Source organism: Microcebus murinus, chromosome 19 (assembly GCF_040939455.1).
Source record: "Microcebus murinus isolate Inina chromosome 19, M.murinus_Inina_mat1.0, whole genome shotgun sequence".
NCBI lineage: Eukaryota > Metazoa > Chordata > Mammalia > Primates > Cheirogaleidae > Microcebus > Microcebus murinus.
This window is the reverse complement of record NC_134122.1, coordinates 46,336,941-46,349,741: the sequence shown is the minus strand read 5'-3', so window position 1 is coordinate 46,349,741 and position 12,801 is coordinate 46,336,941.

Genomic DNA, 12,801 nt, shown 5'->3' with positions numbered 1-12,801 from the left:
TTAGGTGTTAGGGAGAGGAAACATGGTTTAATCTTATGATACATTTCAGTATTCAGGGGGCTTGTGTGGACTGTGACCTTCACAAATATTCCTGACCTTACTCTTGGCCTCCTAGGGTTAGCCAAGACTAGAAGAGGTGTGAGTCAGGAAAATAATCTCTGCCAAATGTGATGAGACTCTGATAAAGACGTTTTCCTTGGAGTGTGGGGCTCTGTTTTGAGAAATACTCTGACTATACTTTAAATGATTAATTTTCTCCTCTCCCAAGGTCAAGATCAGAACTTGAGGCGATCTTTCTTGGATCTTCAGTGTGGAACCTGGTAGGTTCCTCGATGTAAGACCCACAAAATTCTGGGAAGTGTCTAGGACTATTTCCGGTAGAAGTTCTCTGTGCTCATACCCATTCAGCCTTTGGCAACTTCCAAAATTAATCATTTAAGTGTTCCTGTCTGTTTATTGCTCCAGTATCTTCTCCAGATAAGCAAGTCACAGCTGTGAGTCTATGGATTCACTTATTTCTCCTGGGTGGCAGGTTTCCTGGCATTTTCAGTTATCTAACAGGTCCAAAAAAGTTTATTGGTTTTTAGTTTGCTCAGTTTTTTCTTATTATAAGGATGGGTCACTATACACGTCAGACCTGAAACTGTAGTTCTCTGCCTTCCACCCTAAGAACATTTATGGTAATAACTGTGATGGTAAATCAGGCAGGACTTCTCTGGTTCCCTCATGTCACTCCTTCCTATTGCTCCCTTGCATGTGCAAGCATGCAATCAGAAACACATGCACATTTCTGAGGATGTCAATCCATTAAATTTTATATTTCAGAGGTGCAATGGAAATATGCTTATGGGTGTGTGGGTCATACATATTCATAAAGAGTTGAGGGTTGTGCACAGGATGACTTGGTAAGGCCTCAGGGCTTTTAATGCCACTCCATTAGATGTAAACTGCTCGCTTAACAAGTGCAATAAATCAAGCATGATATATTATAAAAATTATTTTTAAATACACTGAGATTCTGCACTTAACTAAATAAGATATAGATTCAAGGTGTGTAGGAATCAGTGTGGTCTCCTGAAACAAAAGCATAAAATATTACTATTTTTATTTTTCTCTTTTATAACATACTACTTTATCTAAGAACAGGTTAATTTTTACACATCAGAAATATATATGAATTCTTACCAGTATTAGGCACAGGTGTAAATTTTTGTATCTTAAATTAATTATTACTAATTGGTTATCCTCATATCCCCAAGACCTTTATATGGAAAAATAGAGAGTATTCCTTGGCTATTCACACTTGTAATAGAGTTAAAAAATAAAAACAGATACAAAACTCAAAATAAAACATTTTTTATTTATGTGTACAGCTAGACAAAAATATACAAAGTGTGCATTCCTCATTTGGGAGAGTATACCGCCCATCAGCAATGACCCTGGGAATTTGTTCTTGAAAGAAACTGAAGCTCCTATATATCTCAGGGATTTCAATTCCATTCTTGTAATCATTACGTTGCTTAAAGCATCAGCAACTACATTTTGAGAATGTGGTCTCACTGTTGATGAGATAAAATGTCATGACTACACCAAGTTAAAATAAAATTCAAAGTCATATATTCAACGGGCTCTACAAAAATCAGCCCATGAACAATCATGTTCTTGGAAATTGCCTAAAAATTTGGAGATTTCAGCTGCTTCATAATTACTACACTGCGGTCAGCTTTACTGAGCATTCTTCTTTGGGTTTGAATAAAATTCTGCTGAGATTATTTAACGTATCTTTACAAAGAAATACTTCACACATTGGAGACATTGGACATTCTAACTAGGATTTTCTTTCTTTTTTTTTTTATCAGCATTGAGGATTTAATTATAGGCAGACAGTGTAACAAAGGAAGGTAGACTTTGAAAAAATGTTAATAGTCTGGTATGAGTGATGCAATGATGAACAATAACTAATGAAATAATCCTTTGTTATTCATTCTTTTCTTAGATAAACAAATATAATTTGATATACAGTTCTATAGGAGATTATTAAGAAATAAACTAAAGCATATTTGTGTGTGGGTATGCACACATGTATATATGTGTGTTTCTATACAGTATGTTATAGGGAAATAGATATTAAAATTTTATTTGTTAATTTATAAGTCTCAAAGACTTAATGGCAAAACCTAAGAGGAAGCCAAATTGTTTTCTTGGAGGGATACAACATTCATAATCAAAAACATTTATTAGTTGAGAGGAATATGCAGTATAGTTCATTCTTTGAAGGTAAGGAAAAAACAAAGCCATAAGTTTCAGAAATTTCTTTGCAGAACATTTCAAAATTTACGCTATTTTCTCCTATCTTCTCATTCTAGACAGAGCATTTCTAAATTGAAAGGAACTCTATGTTCAGATTACCTCAATATTTGAGATACATAGAAAATTTGGAATTAAGAACAAATCTGGTAAAAAAAAAACAAAACAAAAGGCCAGTTTGATATGCACATGTGGTTTAATTTATATAATTATATTAAAATTTCTGAGAAAGGCTATCTAAATTGCATAAAAGGGATTTATAAAATATTTGGTGATAATAGTGGATGCCAAAAACAGCCTACTTTTATATTTCTGCAAATCAATACATTTTCTCCATACATAACTGCAATATGAAAGTAAATATTGTACTTTTCAGCTAGAAAAACAAATCTATTTCTCATTATAGAATTAGAGGCGTCAATGCTCTTCCTAAAGACTTTGGACTAAGCATTACATAGTGCATGGGCTTCGAAGGACCTCCTTAACCACTATGATAAGCTAACATTAGACAGCAAATCAAAACGATTGAATGCCGCAGCATTTAGATAAAGGGAAGGTTCATTTTGCACAATGTTATATATTATAAAACATACTTTGAATATCCTGATTTTTATACTGACAATAATTCAAGGACCTTTCTTCAGTACCCATGAAAGACACTGAAAGATTCATAGATACGAGATGGGAAACAAACAAATAAAAACAACCCAAATCCACATTTCTGGAGACTTTCAGTTCTGTCTATATGGAATAACTTGTACCAATGGTTTCTGGCCTTGGATAACAGGTAGCTCAAGACTGTGATTCCTGAGTGACGGAAAAGAAACAAGCTGAGCCTTATGATGGCCCAGGCTTTCTGTCCATGTCATTTGGGCTAAAACTCTGAACAAAGCCAGGGGTCAAAAGAGCACTGCTATCTTCTTAAGCCAAAGAGACAAGTTGCGAAGTTTGGGGACTTAGAAGATATGGAATTGAAGGGGGATAGGTTAGAGAGGTGGAAGAGCTCTAAATATCCCTTGAATCTTTTCCTGCATGTTCATGTGCACATACAGAGTGAAGGTTGGGTATGAAGTTGGGCAAATAACTACCAGGTTGCTACAAGGTGAAAAACTTAGTGAAGCATGCACAGTTTGAGCCCTGACCCATCAGAGTGAAGATACCTTGACGGGTAGCCGGGGAAAAGCAGAAGAGACCAACAAAGGTGATGCCTTAGGAGACAGTGAAGCAAGCCCTAAGGCAAAGCTCAAGAACAAGCCTAAAAATGACCAAGCTAACCTGAAATTACTTGGCTTCCCAGGAGCACTGATTCCTTGACTAAATTCTCAGCCTGGTAAGGCTCATACTTGATGTCTGTTCTTGAGTCTGCACTGCCCAGTTGTAGCAAGAATCTTGCAAAGTCAGTTTAGTGAGATTCCCCCGCCCTCAATATCTAATTAAATTCTTCATCCCTCACCATTCCCCAGATGAGGTCTGGCCAACCTAGCCTGCCTTCAACAAGAATCTTCTCAATCAGCTTAACTTCCCTACCTGGGATGTTTCCTTTTAGCAATTTTTTATCCACTGACTGCCTCCCTCTCCCATCTCTTACTCCTTGGCTATAAATCTCCACTTACCCATGTCATATTCAGAATCGAGGACAGGTCTATATTGAGGTCTTTTGTCTCCCGTTGCAATAATTCCTGAGTAAAAACTATTTTTATTGCTTTAACTATTGTCTACCTCTTTTCCTAAATGGCACAAAACTCAATACTCTTTAAAGGAAGGCAAAATTCAGATATTTAATAATCTAAAATTCAAAATGTCCAGCAAGAAACAAAATTTACTAGAGAAGAAAGTATGTCTCATATTCAGGAAAAATTAGTCATTAGAAATAGATCTGGGGGGAACATTTTTAAGAAGCTTGAAAATTTTCATATTTAGTAAAATCTATAAAACCTCAGCACTTTGAAGCTCAACAGACTCAAAGCAGGATAGACAAAGTCATATTAAAGCAAACCACTGTGATCAAATTGCAGAAAAGCAGGGATAAAGAGGAAATACTAAAAGCAGCCAGGCAGGGTTAGGGGAAACATTACGTATAAGGGAAAATAAATAGCATTTTTTACTTGAAGAAAAATGCAAACCATAAGAAAGTTGAACACTGTATTTAATTTGCTTAAAAGGGAAGCAGGAGGGGACACCTAAAATTTATGTCCAAAAAATTATTTAAAAATGGAAATGAAATATTTATTTTCCAATAAAATTGGTTGGTAGCAGACATATAGTTTAAGATGCACTAAAGAATATTTTTTAGTATTTAGTATTTAGTATTTGGCTGAATACAAATGATATCAGATATAAATTTATATCTGTAGAAAGGAATAAAGAATGAGAGAAAAAGTAAATATTGCAGTAAATACAAAAGACTTTTATTTTCTCCCTTAAAATTTTTAATACTAAAATGTGAACAAATATATGCCATTTAAAAAATAATCACAACAGAGTTAGAGTTATTATATTAATTTCAAAACAAGTAGACTTAAAAAAATAGTAATATAACAACTGACAAGAAACCTAAAAACCCTTTTCATGATGAAAGAAAGGTACTTCCTCAAGGATTTAATAAGCCTAAGTATGTATATATGCAATACAAAATACATGAAGCAAAAATTGAAAGGATTAAGAGGAGAAATAGAAAAACCCATGAATGGAATTGAAAATTACAACACTTTTTTCTCATTAATTGATAGAAGAGATACACAGAAAATCAAGAGGTATCTAAACGTTAATAACCATCACTCATCTTATCCTAATTGACATTGTAGAACATTGCACCTGAAAATGTCAGAACACAGATTTTTTTCAAGGAACATGAAATATTCACCAGAAGGATCATAGGTTAGGCCATAATAAAAAGTCACAATGCATTTAATGCTTTTGAAAGTATACATGGTTAATTTTCTGCCTATAACTGAATTAAAATAAAAGCTAATAACTATGAAATATCTAAGAAAATGTTTAATATTATAAATTAAACAATATACTTACCTATAATCCATAGACACAAAGAATCACAAGAAAATTAGAAAATATTTCAAAATGTATGATACTGAAAATACAGTCTAACAAAATTTGTGGAATGCCACTGCAACAATTGAATAAGGGAAATTTATAATTTTAAGTGCATAAAGTAGAAGAGAATTATGGGCTAAAATTAATGACATAGAAATACAAGGGCAAAGCAAACCCCAAATGAATAGAAGAAACAAAAAATAAAGAACAGAAATGAACAAAATAGAATACATAAAATTAAACTAGGATAAACCTGGTTCCTAAGAAGATAAAAAGAAAGAAACCTGATAAATCCATACCCAGGCTATTCAAGAAAAAGGAAGAGAATATTTGTCATCAATATCAGGAATTAAAAAGATATCATTACTACAGGTCCTAATACACTAAAAGGATAATAAATGATTGTAGTAAACATTTTATGGCCACACATTTGACAACTTACATGAAATGGAAAAATTTCTTGAAAACTACAATGTAATAAAATTGGGATACAAAATTCCAACAATCCTATATTAAATACATTGAATTCATCATCAAAATGCTCCTCACAATGTTAACTCCAATCTCACATGCTTCACTGGTGCATTCAAGAAAATAATATTTAAAAATTTAACACCAATCTCAAAAAATTATTTGACAAAATACATAAAGAAGAAACACTTTATAATTAGTTTTATAAAGCCAGCATATCTCAGTAACAAAACATTAACAAAAAATAAAAATAATATTCTTCATGAATATTGCTAAAATATAATAAAATATTAACAACTCAACTCCAACAATATGTGTCAATGCAATCATACACCATAATCATATGGGATATAACCCAGCAAAGTAATGTTGGTTCAACATTCAACTATTATTTAATGTAATTCACCATATATTATAAAATAAAATAGGAAAAAAAACTTATGATTTTGTCAGTAGGAAATTTTAAAAGATTTGACAATAGTTCTTTCTACCTCATGCTGGTTGTTCTAGTCACTGCAGGAAAAGGTAGCTTATATAATTTTCTGTGCAGAAAACTAGCAAACAACTATGAGAACTATTAATTTAGTAAGCTTGAACGACACAAATTTAAGATATAATAATTGATTATAATTTATGTGTTTGATAATTGATGGCTACTATACTTTTGCTGTTATAAATTGAGAAAATAAAAATAATATACTCCATGACTAGCTCATAATTTGCTAAAAGCATGAAATGATGTAATAAGTATGAAATGGCTTTTTATATTTATAAAGAGCTAGTAAATATAAGATACTATTTTCAGTGAGTTCCAAATAACATATAGTAACTAATAGTTATAATTGAAGACACTTAAAAGTTAGAAATTATTTAATAATTATAATATTAATTATAGCTTATGTACCTGCAAGAAAAAATTATAATATGAAGTTAAAACAAAAGTATTTTATAATAATGTCAAAAAGCACAGAATACTTAGGGATTAAGAGTGTGCAAGACCTCTTTATTAAAACCACTGAAAATTGCTAAAAGATCTAAAAGAAGACCTAAATAAATGACAAGATTTATTGTGTCTATGTATTAGAAGACTCGATGTTTTTAAGATGTCATTTAATTACAAATAGGTCTATAGATCCCAAACAATTCCAAGTATAATTCCATCAGGAACCTTTTAAAAATTATTGGATTTATTATCAAAGGAGTAACAGGATGGCATTTACCTTCCAGCCTTAAAACCTGGAAATAAATAAATAAATAAAACATTCGTGTCTTCAAATTTTTATTAAATTTTATTAAGTTAAATGCTTTATACTTATGTTCATATGCTATCTTCCAAGACTATAAACATCTTTTGGCACAGAGGCATGTCTAATAATTTCTTTATACACACTCTTTATGCATACGTATAAAACATAAACCACCAACTTAAAAGAGAATTTTAGACCAAGTTAATAGAATACTAAAATGCTATTACATACTCACATGAGGTAAAGAATCTGTTACCAAAGAATGTGTTTTTGAAGCTATTCAGACCTGGGTTTGAATTCAGCTCTGCCACTAAGCTAACTTGGAGCTCCTTGGACAAGTCTGCAGTCCTCGATTTTGTTAGTTTAAAAATAGCTAAAAGAATGTCTACCTCATTGATTTGCTGTGAGGATTTGATAGGTTATACCTTGTATAGTTGCGGGCACACACTATATGCTCATTAGAGGTAAGTTCTCAGATTTCCTCTATTTAGTCCCAACATATTTTATCTAGAGAAAACTATGTTACTACAATAAGTGTCCTGACTTCTCTGAATGCTCTTGCTTCTGCCCGGGAATGTCATGGGCTGAAAGCAGATGGAAAGCCCCAAGAGGCCCCTGAACACACACATTCATCTTCTCTAACATGCAGTCACTGGTGGTTCTTATACTCCAGCTTCCTAACTGCTGCCTTTGAACTCCCCCTGGGCAGGGTTGATTTAGGACAAAACCCAGGAGAGAATAAAAAAGAAACAGGCAATCAAGACAAAGTAATTTCCCTCAAGGGAAAAGAATGAGGGCACCCTAGGAATCTGCAGATATTATTCCAAATCCTGAGAGAGATAAATGACTTTTAGGGAACAGATGGTTGCAATCAAATAAATGATCACAAGTCTTTACACTGAGTCAGATGCCACATCATTGGAGATAAGATAAAATTCAAGCTTTAGTGAGTTAAGAATCACCCAAGACTCATACAGAATATATTAACAAACTTTTCCAATAAAGATTCACTTTGCATTTGGTATTGCCTTTATATTTTTACAAAAAAAAATGGTATTGCCAATTTTTTCATAAAATGAAAATATATGATTTTAGGTATGTTAGAAAAATTATAGTAAATACATGGGAGTCTTCAATAGTTACTGATTTTAAGAATTTCTTCTTATCTTTCTCTTTTCTTTCATGTGCACTTGTTTCATGTAATTTATACCGGCAGTCATCTTGACTTTTTTCTGGAAACATAAAGTTAGAAATAAATGCATATACAGTTATGCATCACTTAACGATGGAGATATGTTCTGAAAAATGCATCGTTAAGTGATTTTGTTTTGCTAACGGCACAGAGTGCACCTACACAAACCTAGATGATATAGCCTGCTACACACCTACAGGGGTCCTCAGACTATGACCTGTGGGCCACATGTGGCCGGCCAGGGACATTTATCTGGCCTGCAGGGTGTTTTTGCTGCCGCTGCCTGTCCTGCTTAGCACCCGACTCATCCCGGGCCCACAGTGGAATGTGCCCCGCACTCTCCAATGGCCCTCCAACGGTCTGAGGGACAGTGAACTGGCCCCCTGTTTAAAAAGTTTGAGGACCCCTGAGTCTAGGCTATAAAGTACAGCCTGCTTCTTCTAGGCTACAAACCTGTACAGCATATTACTGTACTGAATAGTGTGTCAGGAAATAGTAAAACAATGGCAAGTATTTATGTGATAGGAATTTTTTAGCTCCATTATAATCTTATGGGGCCACCATCTCATATGCAGATCGTCGTTTACTGAAATGGTCTTATGTGGCACATGACTGCATTTCACATGTAATGAGCACTTTGTTCTTGTATTTACATGGTAAATTTGTATTGATATGGGATATATCCTTTAAACTCATATTTTTTAAATGCTTACAATTCAGAAATCACTGGGCCAGGCTCTGAGACTGTAACAGTGATTAAGATCATATCTCTATCTCTCTATGTGTTCAAAATACTACTAGTTTAAAGAACAAATCATTGGCATGGTCATTGCTCTGGTAAGATAAGCACTATATTCTATCAGAGAACAGAAGAAACTCCTAAACTAGCAGTGGCAAGGTCTATGTAAGGTATTGGTTAATAATATGGATGAAGTCTAATCTAAACTGAATTGTGAAAGTAGGAGCCAGGTTTGGCAGGGAGAGTTGGGTGGGATAAGGACAGTCAAAATTGAAAGAACAAGGAACAAATTGTGCAATAAACTGCAAAAAGCTTGGTACTATGTTGCAGCTGCATCTTGATTCAGTGAAGGCCTCAAAGACATACCAGACTGGCATTTAAAAATAATTACCAAGCTATTTAAAATATTTCCAATAGTTTCTAAGAATGTGCCAAAAAGTGGGCGGTGGGGGTTAAATTTATTATATAGAAAACTCAAATCTGTTTTCTGTAATATCTCTTATGTGTCTCAGTTATTGTCAATGTTACTCATCAACTACAGACCCAAACCTGTGAAACCTGATTACCACACTCTCCCTGGAAAGTTTCTTTAACCTTTTGCAGCCTTTAAAACCCTATGTCTTAACAATAGATAGCTTGTAGCCATGTCTAATGTAAATTCAAATGGTCTCCAAACCTTGGGGAGCTTCTAGCCCTACCTGGATTTATTATTTTGATTTGCAAAATAAAGCCGAAAATTAGACTGGGTAAAGCAGAATGTACTCTATTATACATTCATTGAACAAAAATGTATTTATTGTAATCCCCGGAGAGATAACAATGGTGCTAAAAGTCAGTGGTATGAATTCAAGAGATAAACAGGAGTTAACAAGTAAATGATTGTAAGGAATAAGGAAAGAAGAGAATAAAAAATGCAAAGACTATATGACTTTGTAAATAAATTTACATTTATGATATTCAAAAGATGAATTCAAGAATAGTATCAGGTTGGTGTGAGGATGAAAATTTCCATTTTGAACATTTAGATTAAAATTGAGAAAAACATGAATAGGCAGGCAATTTGAGGTATGGCTCTGAAATTCAGAAGAGATATCTAGATGCTGATATAGATTTAACTATAATCAAGCGTGAGGTGCAAATTAATGCTGCTGAAATGACTTCATGAAAGAGAGTGTGCAGATTCAGAGTTCCCAAAAAAGGTAGGCAATGAAACCAAACCAGGAAGTCACAGAAAAGTCAAGGACAGAGAGCAATTTAAGGCAGGGAAGTGGTTCTCCTGGGAGTTGAAGAACAAAATAATATTCAAATTTACATTTGGATTTCTCAGAGACATTGGTCCCTTCAACAAGAACCAGTGTCAACTGAGTGGCAAACATTCACTGAGAAAATAAAGATACTCTTGATACTAAAAAAGTATCAAAAGAAATGGGAAGAAGAGAAGTAGCAAATTAAATGTAGATAACTCTTAAGAAGTATAATGATGAAGGGAAAGAGTAGAGAATACCGTAGGCAAATATATGATGTTTTTCTTTTTTTTTCTTTTTTCTGATACAGAAGCTTCTTTTTGCATTTTCCAATGCTGTTGGCTTTTCTGGAAATATCAAGTCTGTGTAGATGAGTTACCCAGGTTTCTTAATTGTCAGGAGCCTATATTTTATTCAGTATTGTTAACATTCTGATAGATGGTGATCATTCTTGGGACTTTTGACACATGGAAGAAGTTGGTATTTAATGAAATATAGTCTCTGCCATAGGCTGGGGCCAAATAAAAGGACTGACTCTATTGAAGATCTTTATTCAGTGGCCGTGATTTAATCCTGATTTCCCCTTTCCTAAAGTAGCTAATAATGAGTGTGTCTACTTTAGAGTCAGTTTTGATTTCTTCTTTCCTTCATATCATGCATTCAATCAATCAGGAAACCTTCAACATGAGCATAGCAAATGACTTCTGCCTTCAACATAAATCCAGCATCTGAAAAATTCTCTGTCATTATCATGTCTCACTTAGATTACAGGAATAGGCTTTGAATTTATATCTCTAATTATGATCTTCCTTTTATATGGTCTATTCTCCACATAGCAACCAGAGCATTTTTTTTTTTAATTAAGCCAGTTTCCCGTAAACCAAAGACAATTGCAGCATAGCATACAAACACTAGTCCTGCCAGGACAATTTTATCTGGAAAAAGTCATTGAGGCAGGACAGTAACAAGAGTGTGGCCCCCTGCTGCTTATGGTATTGTAGGAAAGCGCATGGAAATGTAACATGAATGGACTTCAGACTTGGGGAGGGTGATCCTAACCCTGAACCTTGTAAGAGCATGATCATGGCAGTGCTCCCATATGACACAATGGAAGACTGAGATCCGGTAGCAAGATGGCAGCCGTATTCTGCCAGCTCACAGTTATAGGAGCACAACTCCCTCTGGAATGATAAAGACCTTGTAACACAGCCTTACAGTCATAGCTGTGTAATGAGATGAGCCAGTACCATGATTGGCTACCTCAGCACTGATAGTTGAAGAGCAAGAAGCCCTGCCTTTGATACAAGTCTTGTAATTGACCAGGATTAATTTCTTAATCACTAGGCTGTAGCTGGTCTCCAGGGAGCTTTCTAAGAGGCCAACTCCTTTTCTGGGAGGCCAGCCTGCAGGAGATCACTCTTGAACCAATTGAGTTTTAACCTCTCTTCCAGATAATGTCACTCCTCCAACTCAGTAATGCCCAATGGCTTCTCACCTCATTCAATAAAATTCAAAATTCTTACCATGACTATTGAGGCCCTACATGATCCGACCCTCTTATCATTCTCTCTGATTCTATTCTCTGCCATTCTCCTTTTTATCACTGCACTCCAGCCAACTGGCTTGCCTTCCTTTTTTCAAACTTAGCTTTACATGGGCATTGTTAATGCCATTGCAATTCTGTTGTCATTACACATGTGAAGATTGGTGTTTTCTAATACCTGTGCACATTTTCAGCCATTATCTCTTCTTCTGTCTACATGTGGTTTTTATTCTTTAGTTTGTTAATATAGTGGATTAAATTAAATTGCTTTCAAATAGCAAACCAGTCTTGCAAAACTAAAATAAATCCTGGTTGTTCATGGCTTATAGTTCTTTCTTTTACAGTTTTAGTTTCTGTTTGCTAATAATTTGCCGTGCTTTTTTTTTTGTCTTTATTCACGAGGGATATTGGTCTATAGTTTTTCTGTTGTTTTGTTTTTGTACTACTTTGTTTTGTTTGTGTATCAGGGTAATACTTGCTGCATAAAATGAATTGGGAAGTATTCCCCTCTCTTCCATTTTACAAAATGGATGGTGCAACATTGATATTAATTCTTTTTTAAATATTTGGTTACATTCTCCAGTGGAATCATGTGAGCCTGAATATTTCATTTTATGGAGCTTTTAAATGATAGTATCTACTTCTTTAATAGTTACAGGACTATTCAGATCATCAATTTCATACTGGCTAAGTTGTAAGAGTTTGTAGTTTATGAAGAGTCAGTCCATTTCTCTTTAGTTGTTATATTTGTAAGCATAAATTCATCCCTAATATTCACTTATATTTTATGGCTGCAGGATCTTTAGTGATAGCCCCTATTTAATTCCTGAAATTGAAGATTTATGTCTTCCCTTTTTTTTATTCTTGTCTCACTCAATACTTACCAATTTTATTGAATTTTTGAAGTATCAGCTATTTATTATTGATTTTCTCTATTTTTTTTACTTTCAATTTCATTGATTCTCTTTTTATATTTATTATTTTCTTCCTGCTGCTTATTGTGGATT